The following is a 13679-nucleotide window of genomic DNA, read 5'->3' as shown; positions in this document are numbered from 1 at the left end:
CCAGCCTTCTCAGGCCCAGCTCTCGCCCCACGATCGACCCGGATTGGGCTGATGCATGAAGCGGCATGTGGGTGCTGGGCCCTTAGGAGTGTCCCCCACACCCCCCACATCTAGCCCAGGCCAGGCTGAAGAACCGGTTGGTCCCTGTGAGGTCATTTAGACGGCAGGGCTCCGAGCGGCAGCCTTGGGTACAGCGTGAGGAAGAGGTGCTGCCCTGTGCCTTGGAGCAGAGCGTTCCATCTGATGGGCAGCCCTTCTCTCTGACCACTTGGCAGTCATGGGAAGCGAGAGTGGCAGCCAGTGGGAGGGGCTCCTGCCTCGGCCTGGCAAGTGTCGCGTTCCTCTGAGTCGCCCTGCCTGGGCGCTCCAGGAAGCCTGTCTGTGAAGGGAAGGCTCTGGGAGGAACACCAGTGAGCACCTGCCAGTGGGGGGGGGTGTCCCCAGAGCACAGAGCCGCTGCCACCATGGTCCTCAGGCCCTTGGAAATGGTCTAGCTCATATCTTCACTGCCCCTGGGAAACAGGCCCGCAAATGGCCAGGGTCCTACCACAGCCTCCCAGGGTATGACTAGGGTAGGACTTAGGCCCCCAAGAGCAGTGGACAGTGCTGGTGGGGAAAAGCTGGCCAAGCCTCTGGAATCTGCCTGCCTGTCTCACTGCGGAAGACAGGACTGCCCCGGGCCCTCTCCCACTGCCCTGTCCTCCCGTGGCATCTCCTGGCTGGCCTTGCTGCCCTGGGCTCCCCGCTCATCTCCAGTCAGTGAAAACTTGATGGTTGCATTCCTGCTGGTGTGCAGAGCTCATGCTTGGATGTGGCTTTGCAGTTTCCAAAGCATGTTGCATCCAGCTTTATTGGTTAGACTCTCCTTGGTTGAGTGGCTTTGTGAAATGGTCAAGGCAGAGGACCAGGATCTTTTCTACGGTGGGGCAGAGAGGTGGAGGGAACTGCCCAAGGTCAGACAGCTGCTCTGGGGCAGAATGTGGACTCCACATCATTTACTTAACAAATATTTACCGGGCACCTGCCTTTGTCGAAGAACTGCTCTGGCCAGGCCCCGGGAAGGCCACTGTGAGCCACACACAGGGCCTGAGCTCCAAGGCAGAGCTTGTGGTGACATTGAAGTCTAAGAAGGGCCAAGAGGAGAGTGAGTGCCAGGTGCCCAGGGACCTGAGCAGTCCTCATGGAAGCCTTACCTGGGAGAAGGGCTCTTTGAGCACAGGGGGCTCAGTCATCTGATTCCAGACCCAGAAGGACACCAGTCAGGCTGGCTATGCCGTGTGACCTCCAGCAAGCCCTGCTCCATGTCTGCTCTCCCCACCTGCACAAAGAGGTTGACCCGGCCTCTTGTTCTTACCTCCAGTACGCTTCCTGATATCATTGGGAGACGTGTATTAAATGCAGGGTCCTGGCCTTCTCATACAGAGGTTCTGATTTGGTTCTGATTCTGGGAGGGAGGGCCAGGCATCTGCATTTTGAACAAGCTCACTAAATGTTTCTAAAGCAGCTCATCCCTGTCTGTGAGTTTGAGAAATGTTGGACTCGGCTTCTCAGAGCCCTGTGAGCTGGGACGGTCCTAACCTTGTCCATAGGCACGGTAGCATCCACGAGCTAGGAAGGTGGCATGCCGGGGCTTTGGAGATGCTGAATTGTCGGAGAGGTCCTGGCCAGCTTCCTACCCTAGTGAGAGGTTCCCCCAAAATAGAGAGGGGTAGGAGATGTTGAACCGAAGGTCAGGGCGGGGGTGGAGCACTTCTCATCAGAGGAGCCTGCTGTCCCTGGGTTAGGACCTCACCCGGGGAGTGCCTCTGTCTGCTTTCTTAGGGCTGGTGCACCTGGGGGCCTAGAAAAGGCTGTCCAGGTGCCAGTGTGGGGAAGCAGGGAAAATGGGGAGGCCGGGTGGCTGCACATCCAGTGGCCACCTCCCCTGAGTGGCTTCCTCGTGGATGCAGAAGGGCTTCTCACCGGCTCCCCAAGTGCCCTGAGCTAACTGGCTGCAGGCCTGGTAACAGTCCGGTCACAGGCTTAGTCCTGCCCAGGTGCTGGTGTGGCCTCTCCACCAGGGCACCATTGGTCCTTCTGCAGACACCCGGAGCAGGGGGACACTGGCTAACGTCACCCTGGAGCAGGGGGACACTGGCTAACGTCTGTGCAGTCAGCTTGGGCAGTATCCTGCTTCCCAATGCCACAGACCCCATGTCCCATTTCCTGGGACTGCCATCACACCGGACTGCAGGCTGGGCTTAGAGCAACCAAACTTTATTGCCTCGTACTTCTGGAGGTCAGAAATCTGAAATCAAGGTGTCTGCAGGCCTGTGTTCCCTCCGAAGGCTCTAGGGGATGAATCCTCCCTTCCTTCTTCCAGCTTCTGGTGGCCCCAGGTGTTTCTTGGCTTGTGGCTGCATCACTCTGTTTCTGCCTTTGTGCACTCATGGCCAGCCCCTCTGTCTCTCCTCCTCTTCTCCAAGGCCCCCCGTCACTGGATTTGGGGCATACCCTAAATCTAAGATGATCTCATCTCGAGATCCTTAACTAATCACACCTGCAAAGACCCCGCTTCCATATCAGGTCGCAGTCCGAGATTTCAGGTGGACAGGAATTTTCACTCAGCAGCAGAATGTCACCAGGTAGTCTGCTGCACTGGCCAGGGGGTCAGTGGGCTGGCAGCTGGTCCCAGAAACCAGATCTGGGGCTTCTAGCAGCCTCCGGCCCTGTTGTCGGCCAGGGCGGCTTTGCCTCTTTTAATAGAATCAGAGTGCCCAGAGCAGAGGAGGTGGTGGCCGAGGGGGCAGCTACCCTGGAGAGGGTGTGCCATTTGGACACCTATCTTAAGGTGTCCTGGGGAAGAAAAGCAGAATGCAGCTCTGAAGAGCCAACCAGGACCCTAGGTTGAGTCCCCAGGAGGCCAACTGCACAGCATAGGGACTCCCTGGCAGGACCTTGTAGGTGATGAGCGTCCCATCCTGGGAGGTGGTCTAGCAGCCCTCCAGGGTGGGCATTGCAGAGAGCATCCCCGTCCCTGAGAGCTCTGAGCCTGTACTTATCTCGGGGACAGACAACCCCATCCAAAAGCTCAGGGACTCCCCCAAGAGTACCCAAGCAGATGTGGCAGAGCCAGCCCCAGACCCCTAGACCCTCCCTCTGGCTGGCTGGTGGGTTTTCAGGGTGGGGGTGGGGGGTACCCCCCAGTACCCAGGCCATCAGACCCCTCCCGCTGCCCCCACGAGCCCTCTGCCTCCGCAGCTGGGTCTTCCCACCCCTTGCTCTGTCTTTTGGCTCGGCATCCTGCCCGCCCTCCCCCAGGAGCCTCTCCCAGGGTGCCCGTCCGCGGGAGCTGCCTGGCTCACACCCAGGGGCTTTAAAGGTTTTTTTTATTTGGTAAGATTCATATAACATAAAATCGACTCCTTTAAAGTGAGCAATTCAGTAGCGTTTAGTACATTCACGATGGTGTGCAAATAGCACCACTGTCTAGTTCCAGAACATTTTTATCACCCTGAAAGAAGACCCTGTACCCAATTCTGGAGGGTTTTTTTTTTAACCTTTCCTTTTTTTTTTTCCCCCTATTGCAGTAAAATACGTGTAACAGAGTTTACCACTTTAACCACCTGTAAGTGTCCAGTTCCGTGGCATCAAGCTCAGTCCCGCTGCGCAGCCGTCCCCACCATCATCTCCAGAACTCGTTGCTGTCTCCACACTGACACTCTGTCCCCATGAAACAGTCACCCCTCCCTCCCCCAGCCCCCGGCACCCCGTCCTGCTTTCTGCCCCTGTGAATTTGACTCTTCTGGGTGCCTTGTATATGTACCTGGAATCACACAGCGCCTGTCCTTTCTGACTGGTTTATTTCACCCCGCACAGCGGCCTCCAGAATCATCCACAGCGTAGCAGGTGTCAGAGTCTCCTTCCCTGTGAAGGATGAATGACATTCCAGTGTGTGGATAGACCCCCTTTGTTTATCAGTTCTTCCGGCAACGGATGCTTGGTTTGCTTCCGTCTTTGGGCTATTGTGACTCCAACCCTGGGCCTTTTTGAGAGTTGAGTGAGAACAAGTACAGGACCAGCGGTCAGACTGGGCTCGTCCCATCTCCAGTACATGCACCGGTCCCCCTTAATCTGTAATTAGCTCAGGTCCGTGAGCCCAGGCCCCAGGGGAAGGATGATCATTCCAGAATACTCCCCCCCACCTGTACCTTCCTCTCTGAGGCACACTGCCTTTGCTGCCCATCAGCCCACATTATTTCCTCCAGAAGGACCAGGACACAGCATGGTGAGAACCTCAGCCCTTGCTGGAGGCTGCTGGCCTCCTGAAATTCTGACTTGCCAGGTGACCTTGGGCATTTCTCTCCTCTGAGCCCTTGTCTCTCATCTGAAGGGCATTGATCTGAGACAAGGGACTCACATGGTGACTTGTGTCAGCTACTCACAAGGTGCTGGGCTCCTCGGAAATGCCCCCAGATGACTGTGTCCGTCCTTGGTCCTGCTGTCTCTACTGCCAGCCCTGTTCCCTGGTGTATTCTGTCCACAGGTGTTTGCTGAGTACCTGTTTTGGGCAGGACGGGGGCTGTAGGGGGCTGCCCAGCAGAGGTGGCTTTAAGCAACCTAGAGGGATGACTGGACTCGTCAGGAAGGAGGACAGGTGTCACCCTTCTTACACATGCCCAGAGCCCCAGTGTTATCTCATTTAATCCCACCCACCCCTGCCAGGTGGGCGATCGGGTAAACCGAGGCCTGAAGTGGTTGAATGACTTCCTTGAAGACAAAGCTTGAATTTGAACTTAGGTCTGTCTGGTTCCAAAACTAGTCTTTTCCACTACATCTTGCTTCCAGCTAGCCTTGTTTGTTTGTTTCCTACCACTTTTCTTTTTTTTTTTTTTTTTTTTTTGCAGGGTGGGAAGATTGTGTTTTCCCCCGCCGCCCCCCACTTCCCCCGTTCCTGCTGTTCAGTTTGGGGCTGTTCAGCGCCTCCTCACTTCCCACCCTGTTGACATGGGGCTGTTGCTGGGTTGGTTTTGTTTTTGACCTAGTCAGCCTGGCAGGGAAGTGGCGGGCTGTGTGCAGAGCTTCCCAAAATAGCCCCAGGCTCCCCGCCAAAGATAGAAGAGCCAGACTGTGTGCGATGGTCTTGGGCCAGTAGAGGGTGACTCTTTCCTGCACCCAGCCACCCTCTGCCCTGTGCCTCCCCCAGCCCAGGTCACCGAATGCCACTTCCCACACCTGTGCCCCCTTAGGAGCTTCTTCTCCCCAGAGTGCCATGAGGCCGGGATGGCTTTGGGACAGCCCGGGGCCCAGAATCAGGGACTCTCATTTCCTCCCTGTGACTGACTTGCACAATGACCTTGACCAAGTCCCCGGTCCGCTGGAGGTCAGGGAGGCACATCCGCACGCCGCCCTGGTGTTACCGTGGGGTGAGTGAGAGAGCGGGGGCAAGGGACCCAAACGGGCAGCGGGAAGATTGGTAATAGTGGTCTCAATGAGTCATTTCTTCGAACCCTAACTGGAACGCAAGGGTACAGTTCAAAGGGAAGCGCTCCGCTGGGAGGGTGGTTCCAGTACGGTGTCACGTCACAGCAATCATGGCGGCCATGGCCATCTCTGGGGTGTTGCACGCCGGGCTTTTTCTGTCGCACCGTCCCTTAATCTGTCCCCCCTCAGATGCGCTCTGAGTGCACATGGCACTGGGCCTAGCTTTATAAACAGAAGAACTGAGGGTCGGAGGGGCTCCTGGGTGGCGCGGTCGGTTGAGCGTCCAACTCTTGGTTTTGGCTCAAGTCGTGATCTCAGGGTCATGAGATCAAGCCCCGTGTCAGGCTCTGTGCCCAGTGGGGAGTCTGCTTGAGTTTCTCTCTCTCCGTCTCCCTCTGCCCCCACATCTAAAAATAAATAAATAAGTCTTAAAAAAAAAAAAAAAAGAATTGAGGGTCAGAAAAGACCAGGTGAAAGGGGGAGCCTTGATGGGAACCCTGTTCTAGCTTCAAAGCCCGTGCTCTGTCTTTGATGTCTTGCCCCTTCCTCCACGGTAAGCCTGTCCCTGCTCTAGGCTTTTCTCTCCAGACCCTGAGTCCAGTCCTTTGGAAGATCCCTTGGCAGCCAGAGCAGCCAGAAAGTTCTGTGTATATTCATATGGAAAACCTGATATAGGACAGAAACCCACTAGAGCCTTACCTCAGAAGAGAGCCCTGGGGACGTGGGGGCATCTCTGGGACTGAAAAGCCGTCCCGTTAGAGCTGCTCTTTTTATACTGGACATTGAAGCAATGTCACAGAACAGTCCGCAAGCATTTCACAAGCACCACCAAGTGCCAGGCCCTTGGGGGCACCTGCATGCGCCCCCCAAAACCTGCAGAGGCCCCATTATTTGGACTCGGCAGGTGAAGAAATGCAGCTCAGGGAGGAGGTCAGGCCACCCCTCTGAGGCCGCCGGCTCCTATGTGGCAGGACCAGGACTGGACCGCAGTCTGTTTGGTGCTCTCACTGCCCTTCCGGAATCCAGAGAATAGGATGCCGGTGGCTGCCAAGCCCCAGCCCTACTCCTCCTCCTTGCCCCTTCCTCCTGTGGTCCAGGTGCAGGCCTGGACACATGTGTGGCTCAGCAACGTGGGCAGGGATTGGCCCAAGCCAGTGTCTGTGGCCGCTGGGGCTGCACAGGGCTGGGTTCCATCCCCAGAGTAGGGCTCCCATCATTGTTTGCTGATGTAATTATATTTACACACATTTCTCTGTGTGTTTATGTGTGTGTGCAAAGCTGTCTCTGGTTTGTGACTGATCTTGCACTGAGTCCCGCGGGGTCGCGGCCTGGCGAGTTTTGGGGGCAGGGTGTGTGTGATGCTCATCGTCTGGGCCGCATCGGCTGTGGGATGAACCAGGGCTGACGCACAGTTGTTTCCCGGGGAAGAAACTCTGACATGCAGAGCCATAATTCCTGAGCCTCGATTCCAGAATCCAGCAAGCTCAGAAAACCAAATGCTTTTTCATCACTCATTTGGCAGCAAAATCCCGCCTGAACCGAAGTGAGGCTATTTATAACCTTCATGCAGTCTACGTCCACGTATTTCCCTGCAGAAATGTCAGTGTATTTGGTTATTGGACGCTGCTGAACGATGCAGTTATCACCCGCTAAACGCGGGGAGCTCTGGGTTCCTAAATACATCTGGCCCCGAGGGTAAGACCTCTACTTTTAGCCTTCTGCAAATAGGCTCTGCTCCCAGGCGCCCACGGTGTCCCTCCCCTGGGATTCCTGGAGCTGAGGGAGGATGCCGCCCCAAGTGCCTGCAGGAACACCCCCCCCCCCGCCCCACAGCCCACGTCACCGGCAGTGCCCAGCAGTTAGATATTTCTAGTATTACTGTGGGGGATGGAATCCATCTTCATTGCGTGGCGTGCCCTCCACACTTACGTCTGACCTCCTTGCTGGATGTATCACCACCCCTCTTTACAGAGGAGTAAACGGAGGCTCAGTTTTAAGTATCATATCTAAGGACATAGGTGAGAAGAGCAAGTGCTGGGGCTCAGACTTGCCCTTGCATCTCGCTGCCTCTCTGGGAGGGAGTCTAGGGACACGGCAACAGTCTCCCTGGATTTGCAGCCAAAGCACGTTGAAATGGGGAGGGAGGAAGCATATGGGGACCCAGGTGCACATGCAGGGGTGTAGGCAGATGCGAGTCAGGCCCCTCCCTTGGCAGGGAGGCGGGAAGGGAGAAGAGGAGCCCTCTGCCGCTGCAGGGCCTCCCTTGGGACGCACCGCCCACCTCCTGCTGTAATTCCTGCTTCTCAGATCGTCCCTTTTGTAAGAGCACCTGTGCCACCTCCCCACCTTGTCTGTTCCCAGCAGTTGGCAGCCGATCGCGCTGGATCTGCTTCCGCCCGTGGGTCTTCTCTGCGGTACTCACTGAAGCCCCAGGCGCTCGGAGTGGGGGTGAAGCTTTGCCTAAATCCCATCTGCCCACTGTTCTTGGGACCACCTCCCCCACAACCTTCAGGGTCTCCCTTGTATCTGGGCTTTGACAGGCTCTGAAACCCCCAAGGGTCCATGCTCCCCGGTGTGCAAGCTCTTTCCCACTCATCTCCCATCGGTCATCCCGTGACAACCCAAGGACCCCTCGCCACCTGCCATGGAGTCCTGTCTCAGGCTTTGCTCAGCCCCTTGCCTGCTGGAACGCCTCCCCAGCCCCCCGCCGAGGCACGCCTGCCCTGCAGCCCCATGCTGCACTGAGAACATTTGCTCTCGACGGTCAGAGGGACCCCGTGAAGGCTGCAGTTTTCACATCTCCAGAGCTGTCAGTGAACCGGCCTGAGGGCAGGTGCCTGGCATAGTCTGTACCTGGGTCCAAGCCCCACCAGTAGGTTCTTTCTTGCCAACCCTTGTTGGGTCAGAAAGGGTCTCAGAGCTGCCATGGGCTTAAAGAAGGCAACTGCGGCACATTGTAGAGAGCTGTGGGTTGAGAGGCCAGAACTCTGGGCTCTAGTTCCAGCTCTGCCCTCAGTTCCTAGAGGGAAGGGGGGGAAGGGATGGATGCGTGATGGATGGATGCATGATAGATGGATGCATGATAGATGGATGCATGGGGATGTAGAGGGATACGTGGATGCATGTGTGGATACATGCATGTGTGGGGGAATGCATGGTCTCATGCACTCATGGATGGATGGATATGTGCATGGACGGATAGATGGATGCATCGACAGACGGGTGAACAGATCAACTCCCGGCCTTAATTTCCCATCTCTACAACGACAGTGTTGGGTTAGTTTCTCCTTCAGTTTCGGAGTTCCGTGATTCCGTCCATGTCAACCTAGCACCTTTAAGTGCCCCTGCCCTACCCCAGGCACCTATAAAAGCACACCATACCTGTGCCCGGGGACTCTGGAACCCTGCCTTGGCTCTGCTTTGCACTTGCCCTGGGCGTTCCCCGGGCCTCTGCCCCTGTGCGTGCTGTCTGGACTCTGTGTCCACACGTCTGTCTAACTGGAGGCAAAGCTGTGCTCTCTTCCGACCTTTGTTTGTGACAGCCGTTTGTTTCTCTGCGGGCGGGCTGTGCGTCGGTTCGGGAGGAGCCGTGGAGGGATCCGTGGGTGGAAGTGGTGTTGTGTGGGAGGGAAGAGTGCCCCCAGAAGTCGGGCAGCCCTGTGGTGGCAGCAGGCCCTGGGATCCTCAGCAGACGACACATGGCCCCCGTTCCTCCAAGAACTCATAGTTTTGTGGGGTCGCAAGATCTCAAAGCAGCTCAGGCGAGCGGTAGCATTATGCCCAGTAACACCCCCTCCGTGCGCAGAGAGCTTGGCGGAGGGAAGGGCAGCCGTGGCCAAGGAGGCTGTGGGCCAGGGAGGCTGTGGGCCAGGGACGGCTTTATCAACAAGGCAGATGTTGTTGGGGCTCGGCTCCCTAGGCAGGGTGTCCCTGGGGAGGTGGGGACCCAGACGCTGGCAGCAAGTGCAGGCACAGAGATTGGCCAGGGACCTCGACGCATGGGGTTGTCCGGGCTTCAGCTCCTGCTCGGGCTCGAGCGCCAGGATGAGGAGCTTAGGTGTTCTTTGGTGAATAAAGGTGAACTCTTGAAGGTCTTTAAACAGAAGAGGGACCCAGTCAGTTCTCCTTTCTTACAGTCTGTGGGGGATCCTTGGTAAAGAAACAAAGGTTGAGTCAGAAAACTACACCCTGAGGGTGCGCTGAGCCCTCAAGGCCTCGTGGTTGGGATAAGAAGCTGGCATGCTGGCTCACTAGAAAAGGGGCGGCTGCCAGGACTCATTGGACAAAGAAGGGAAACTGATTAACTGGAGTTTCGCTTGACTTTTTCTTTTCCTGGAAAAAAATTTTTTTGGAGATGTAATTCACCTAACATAAAACTATGTTAACAATTCCACGGCATTTAATACACACACAATATATTAGATTGTGGTCGTGCAACCGCCACCTCTGTCTGTGGCAGAACATTCTCATAACCCCAAAAGGAAACCCGGAAACCATTAGCAGTCACTCCCCATCTCCCCACGCCCAGTCCCTGGCAGCCACCGATCCAATTTCGTTCTCCACGGATTTGTCGGTTTAACATCATCACTTCACCAGAACCACACTTACATCAAATGCCAGGGGCCTTTTGGCCTAAGGTTCTGCTTTGCCCCCCTTATCCTTGAGCTCACCTGTACTTCGTGCTCTGTGGCTCTCAGGCCAGCCTGGTGTCCATCCTGGCTGTAGCTGCTAGCCTTGCACTGGTCCAAGAGCAAAGTTCAGATGGATTCTGTGAACAAAGCAGTCAGCCGTAAGCTAGACCTGCTGGATAAGCACTTCTTCCACTCTCATGGGGCAGGGGTGCTGTGGAGGGCTGTGAGGCTGCAATAGTCCCCCCGCCCAACAGCAGAGAGCACAGACCCAGCTCCAGAAGCCACAGTCTACAGGTCACATCTGGGGCCCAGGCAGCTTCCCTCCTGGCCTGATCTGTGCCCACCACTCCGTCTTGGAGACCCTCTACCAGGCTCAATGGCCACCGTGTTATGAACCATAGGGGAGGTGGCTCATTGACTTACTGCCCCCCCGAAGACTGCTTCTTGGAAGATCCCCCAGGAATGACCCAAAGCACCCTCTCTCTGACTGTTTGGAAACACCCTGGCTCTTTGTACCCTGCCATGCGCCTTGGCCAGTCTTCTCCCTGCCCGGAATCCCTGACCCCCACTTGCCAAGGATTTCTAGAGGTCTGCAGAGTGCCTTGTGGCGTGCCCAGCACTGAGTGAGCCAGACATGGGCACTGCCCTTGGGCCTTGCAGTTTGGGCCCAGACAGTGGGAATGGTGTGGGAACAGGTGCTTATTGGGGGGCCCTGGGCACCCAGCTTCTCCTGGAGTGGCCTGGGAGGTCTCCTAGAGCAGGAGCTGGTTAGGCAAAGTCTTACAGGACACTTTGGGGGTTTGCCATGTAGACCAGGTGGGGAAGGGCTTTTGTGACAGAAGGAGCAGCAAGTGTGAGTCGCAGCAAATGCTTTAGGCAACAGTGAGGGATCTCCCGCCATGTGCCAGACAAGGGGGACTGGGGAGAAGATGCAAGCACTGCCCTTGAGGGCTTCAAAGCTGGGTGCTAGGGAGGGCAGGGGGGGAGCTGCCTGCGGCGTGGCTTCAGGGAACACCGAGAAGAGCGGATGGAACTGGGGAGTCAGGGCGGCCAGGTGGGAGGACCAGAGAGGTCATGGGCAGAAAATAAGCTCCTTAAGGGATGTTCTGGGAGCAGGGCCCCTGACCCCAGAGGGAGCTGTCAGATGTGGTCAGACACACACTCAGAGAGTGTCTGACCACATCTAACAGCTTCTGGGAGGATTTGGGGGGACCCAAACTGGAAGCGTGGGGAGCAGTTGGGCAGCTGTTCTGCCACCACGGAGAACCGACAGGGTCTGAACCAAGGCCAAGGTAGAACAGGGACAGTAGGTGGGGCAGATAGAGTTGCTGGTTCTGTGTGGTGATGTGAGACCCGTGGGGAGGGAACCAGGTGGTGCTTGGGGACCTGGTCTGCATGCTGGCCTGGTCCTTAGCAGCGGTGAGACGTTGGCTGAACTGCCTAATCTTGCCCAGCCTTGGTTCACTCTTCTGCAAAATGCCCGAGAGGAAGGAACAAGGAGCTGTGGTTCATAACTACTTGACAGAGTGTAAGCCGGGGAATGAGACGAATTGGGTTGTGCTGCCTCGACAGGAGGACCCCTGGGCTCATGGCCCTGCTCCTGTGAACTCTGGATCCCCCGGGTGTGTGCAGCCGAAGGGTCCCAGTCCCGGGTCCCAGTCCCCCTTCCCAACGCCCAGTTCCCACCTGGCCCCACGGTTTGCCCACCCCTTCTCCCCCAGTTAACAATTTAGGACAAGCAGATGGCTCTGATTTCTTTCCCTCCTGCTCATGCATAGCCTCCCAGGGCTTGTTCCTCAGCTCAGGGTGGGCTTGGGGTGGTGGGAGCCCGGGGGTCTCTCACTGTCAGCGCCCATGGCCTTGGTGGGCCCCGATGGGCCCCCGGTTGCCCCAGGTTCAGATCTGTCAGCCGACAGCCTGTGGAGGTGGAGAGGATCCTTAGACACTGCTGGTCCTGCCTTCCACCCGCCCCTGACCTCGAGTGGGGCCTGTCCAGGGCACGTGGCGAACAGTTACGGGATGAAGAGGCCAGTGGTGCCACTTTCGCTCTTAGGAACTAATGTTCCTTCCCTCTTCTCGATGTTCCTGTCAGGAAGGGATTCACACACATGCTTGCCACCTCGTGAATCAGAGCGCCTCAACTTACCCAAGGCCAGCATGCCTTCAGTCCGCACCTGCCTGGTCTCTGCTCAAGGCCGAGGGCTGGAGCTCAGTGAACAGTGAACTCCCGATGATGAAGTCCTGCAGGGAAACTTTAACACATGCTCCACTCTCTGGTTATTGGCCTTGTTCTTAATGAAATCCTGGGGGAGCAGCCAAGTGCATGTGACCCCCTAATTGGGCTGAATGTGGAGAGAGCCAGATTCGAGGCCTACGTGGTGAGTGGTTACCCAAGCACCTGGCCTGAAGCCGAGAGGGCTGGGACAAAGTCCAGGGCCCCACAGGATTGGGAGAGGGCGGAAAGACTTCCAGCCTTTCTCTGCTAACCCAAGAGGACTTACTGGAAGAAGGGGGCAGGTCAGTTCAATTCTTTCATGCGTGGCACCTGGCAGAAGGAGGCAGCAGCATGGTCCTGGGCCTCCTGGTGTTGGCAGGAGCTGCTGGCACAGAGAAGCCAATCAGGCCCGTGAGGGCGCCCTCCAGGGTGAGGGGCCACTGTGGCACTGTTCCTACGTCGGTCCACTCAGGTGAAGCCTTCCCAGTGAGCAGCTGGCATAGAATGCTCTGGAACAGCTCTAAATTGAGCGTTTGTCTCCCAGGCAATGTGAACGTGAGCTCTCGGCCTCCTCTCCTCCACCTGGGTACCCAGCACAGCCCAAGAGCTCCGGCAAAGTTCAGGTGTTAGCGCTCCTTCCCAGACGAGTCAACTCAGGTCAGGCTTCTGTGACACGTACAAGTGGCTGAGCTCAGCCTGATACTCTTTCCTTTGACGCTCGACGACCGCCCTGACCTGAGGGGCAGGATCTGGGACTCAATCCTCAGGGCCCCTCTGAGCTGACTCAAGGAAGCTTGACGGGGCTCGGGACTGGGCAATGATGTTCGAAGAGGCGGTGTGAGGTTGACACCACAGGGCAGGGCCCCTGGGAGAGGCAGGAGCCGCGCGATGGCTAGCGGGGGCATGAACATATCATAAAAGCTGCCCCTCTCTGACTAATTTCTCTCCATTTCTTTCCATCCTGCTTTCATCCTGCTCCCACTGACACCTCACCAGTGTGTATGTTCAGATCTGTCTTAAGATCGTCATATTAAGTAGACAGGGCTCGTGGGGAGCCCCCAGCACTGCCTCCCCCTGTCCTGTATGCTTCTGCAGGGGAGGGGGAGCAAGGTGAGGGTGGCTCAGGGGTCGGACAAGAAGGAGATTTTCCCTCTAGGATCTGTTGAAAGGATGGAACGGTTTTGAGGTTGATCAGACGATCCCATAGCCTGATCTCCCCTCCAAGTGGTCCAGAAACATGTGAATCTAAGCAAAGTCTACCGATGTGTGATTAATTTACAAATAGACGCGCAGAGCGGGACATTGTGTACCCAGGAGCCCGCTGTTCCTGCAAAGCTGTGTCAAGATGTCACCAAGCTCGTTTTTATTTT

General features: G+C 56.7%; 1 protein-coding gene and 1 long non-coding RNA gene across 15 annotated transcripts in view; one reads left to right on the top strand and one right to left on the bottom strand.

The window, feature by feature from the left end:
* PITPNM2 (phosphatidylinositol transfer protein membrane associated 2) overlaps positions 1-13679 on the top strand; it is a 134060-nt gene that overhangs the window by 64419 nt on the left and 55962 nt on the right. The window lies entirely within an intron of this gene.
* On the bottom strand, positions 4856-12431 carry LOC123779754 (uncharacterized). 2 transcript variants are annotated; one of them, XR_015722339.1, is made up of 4 exons: positions 12241-12431; positions 10134-10231; positions 8845-9612; positions 4856-5870 (listed from the first exon to the last, which is right to left on the bottom strand). It is a non-coding gene; the product is annotated as an uncharacterized LOC123779754 (long non-coding RNA). The 2 variants fall into 2 exon arrangements; XR_006776279.2 differs by lacking the exon at positions 4856-5870 and having other exon boundaries at positions 7298-9612.

This window comes from Ursus americanus, chromosome 30 (genome assembly GCF_024610735.1).
Source record: "Ursus americanus isolate L20-20 chromosome 30, mUrsAme1.1.p, whole genome shotgun sequence".
NCBI classification, from domain to species: Eukaryota; Metazoa; Chordata; class Mammalia; order Carnivora; family Ursidae; genus Ursus; species Ursus americanus.
The sequence above is the reverse complement of the archived record's forward strand: the minus strand, read 5'-3'. Positions and strand labels throughout refer to the sequence as shown.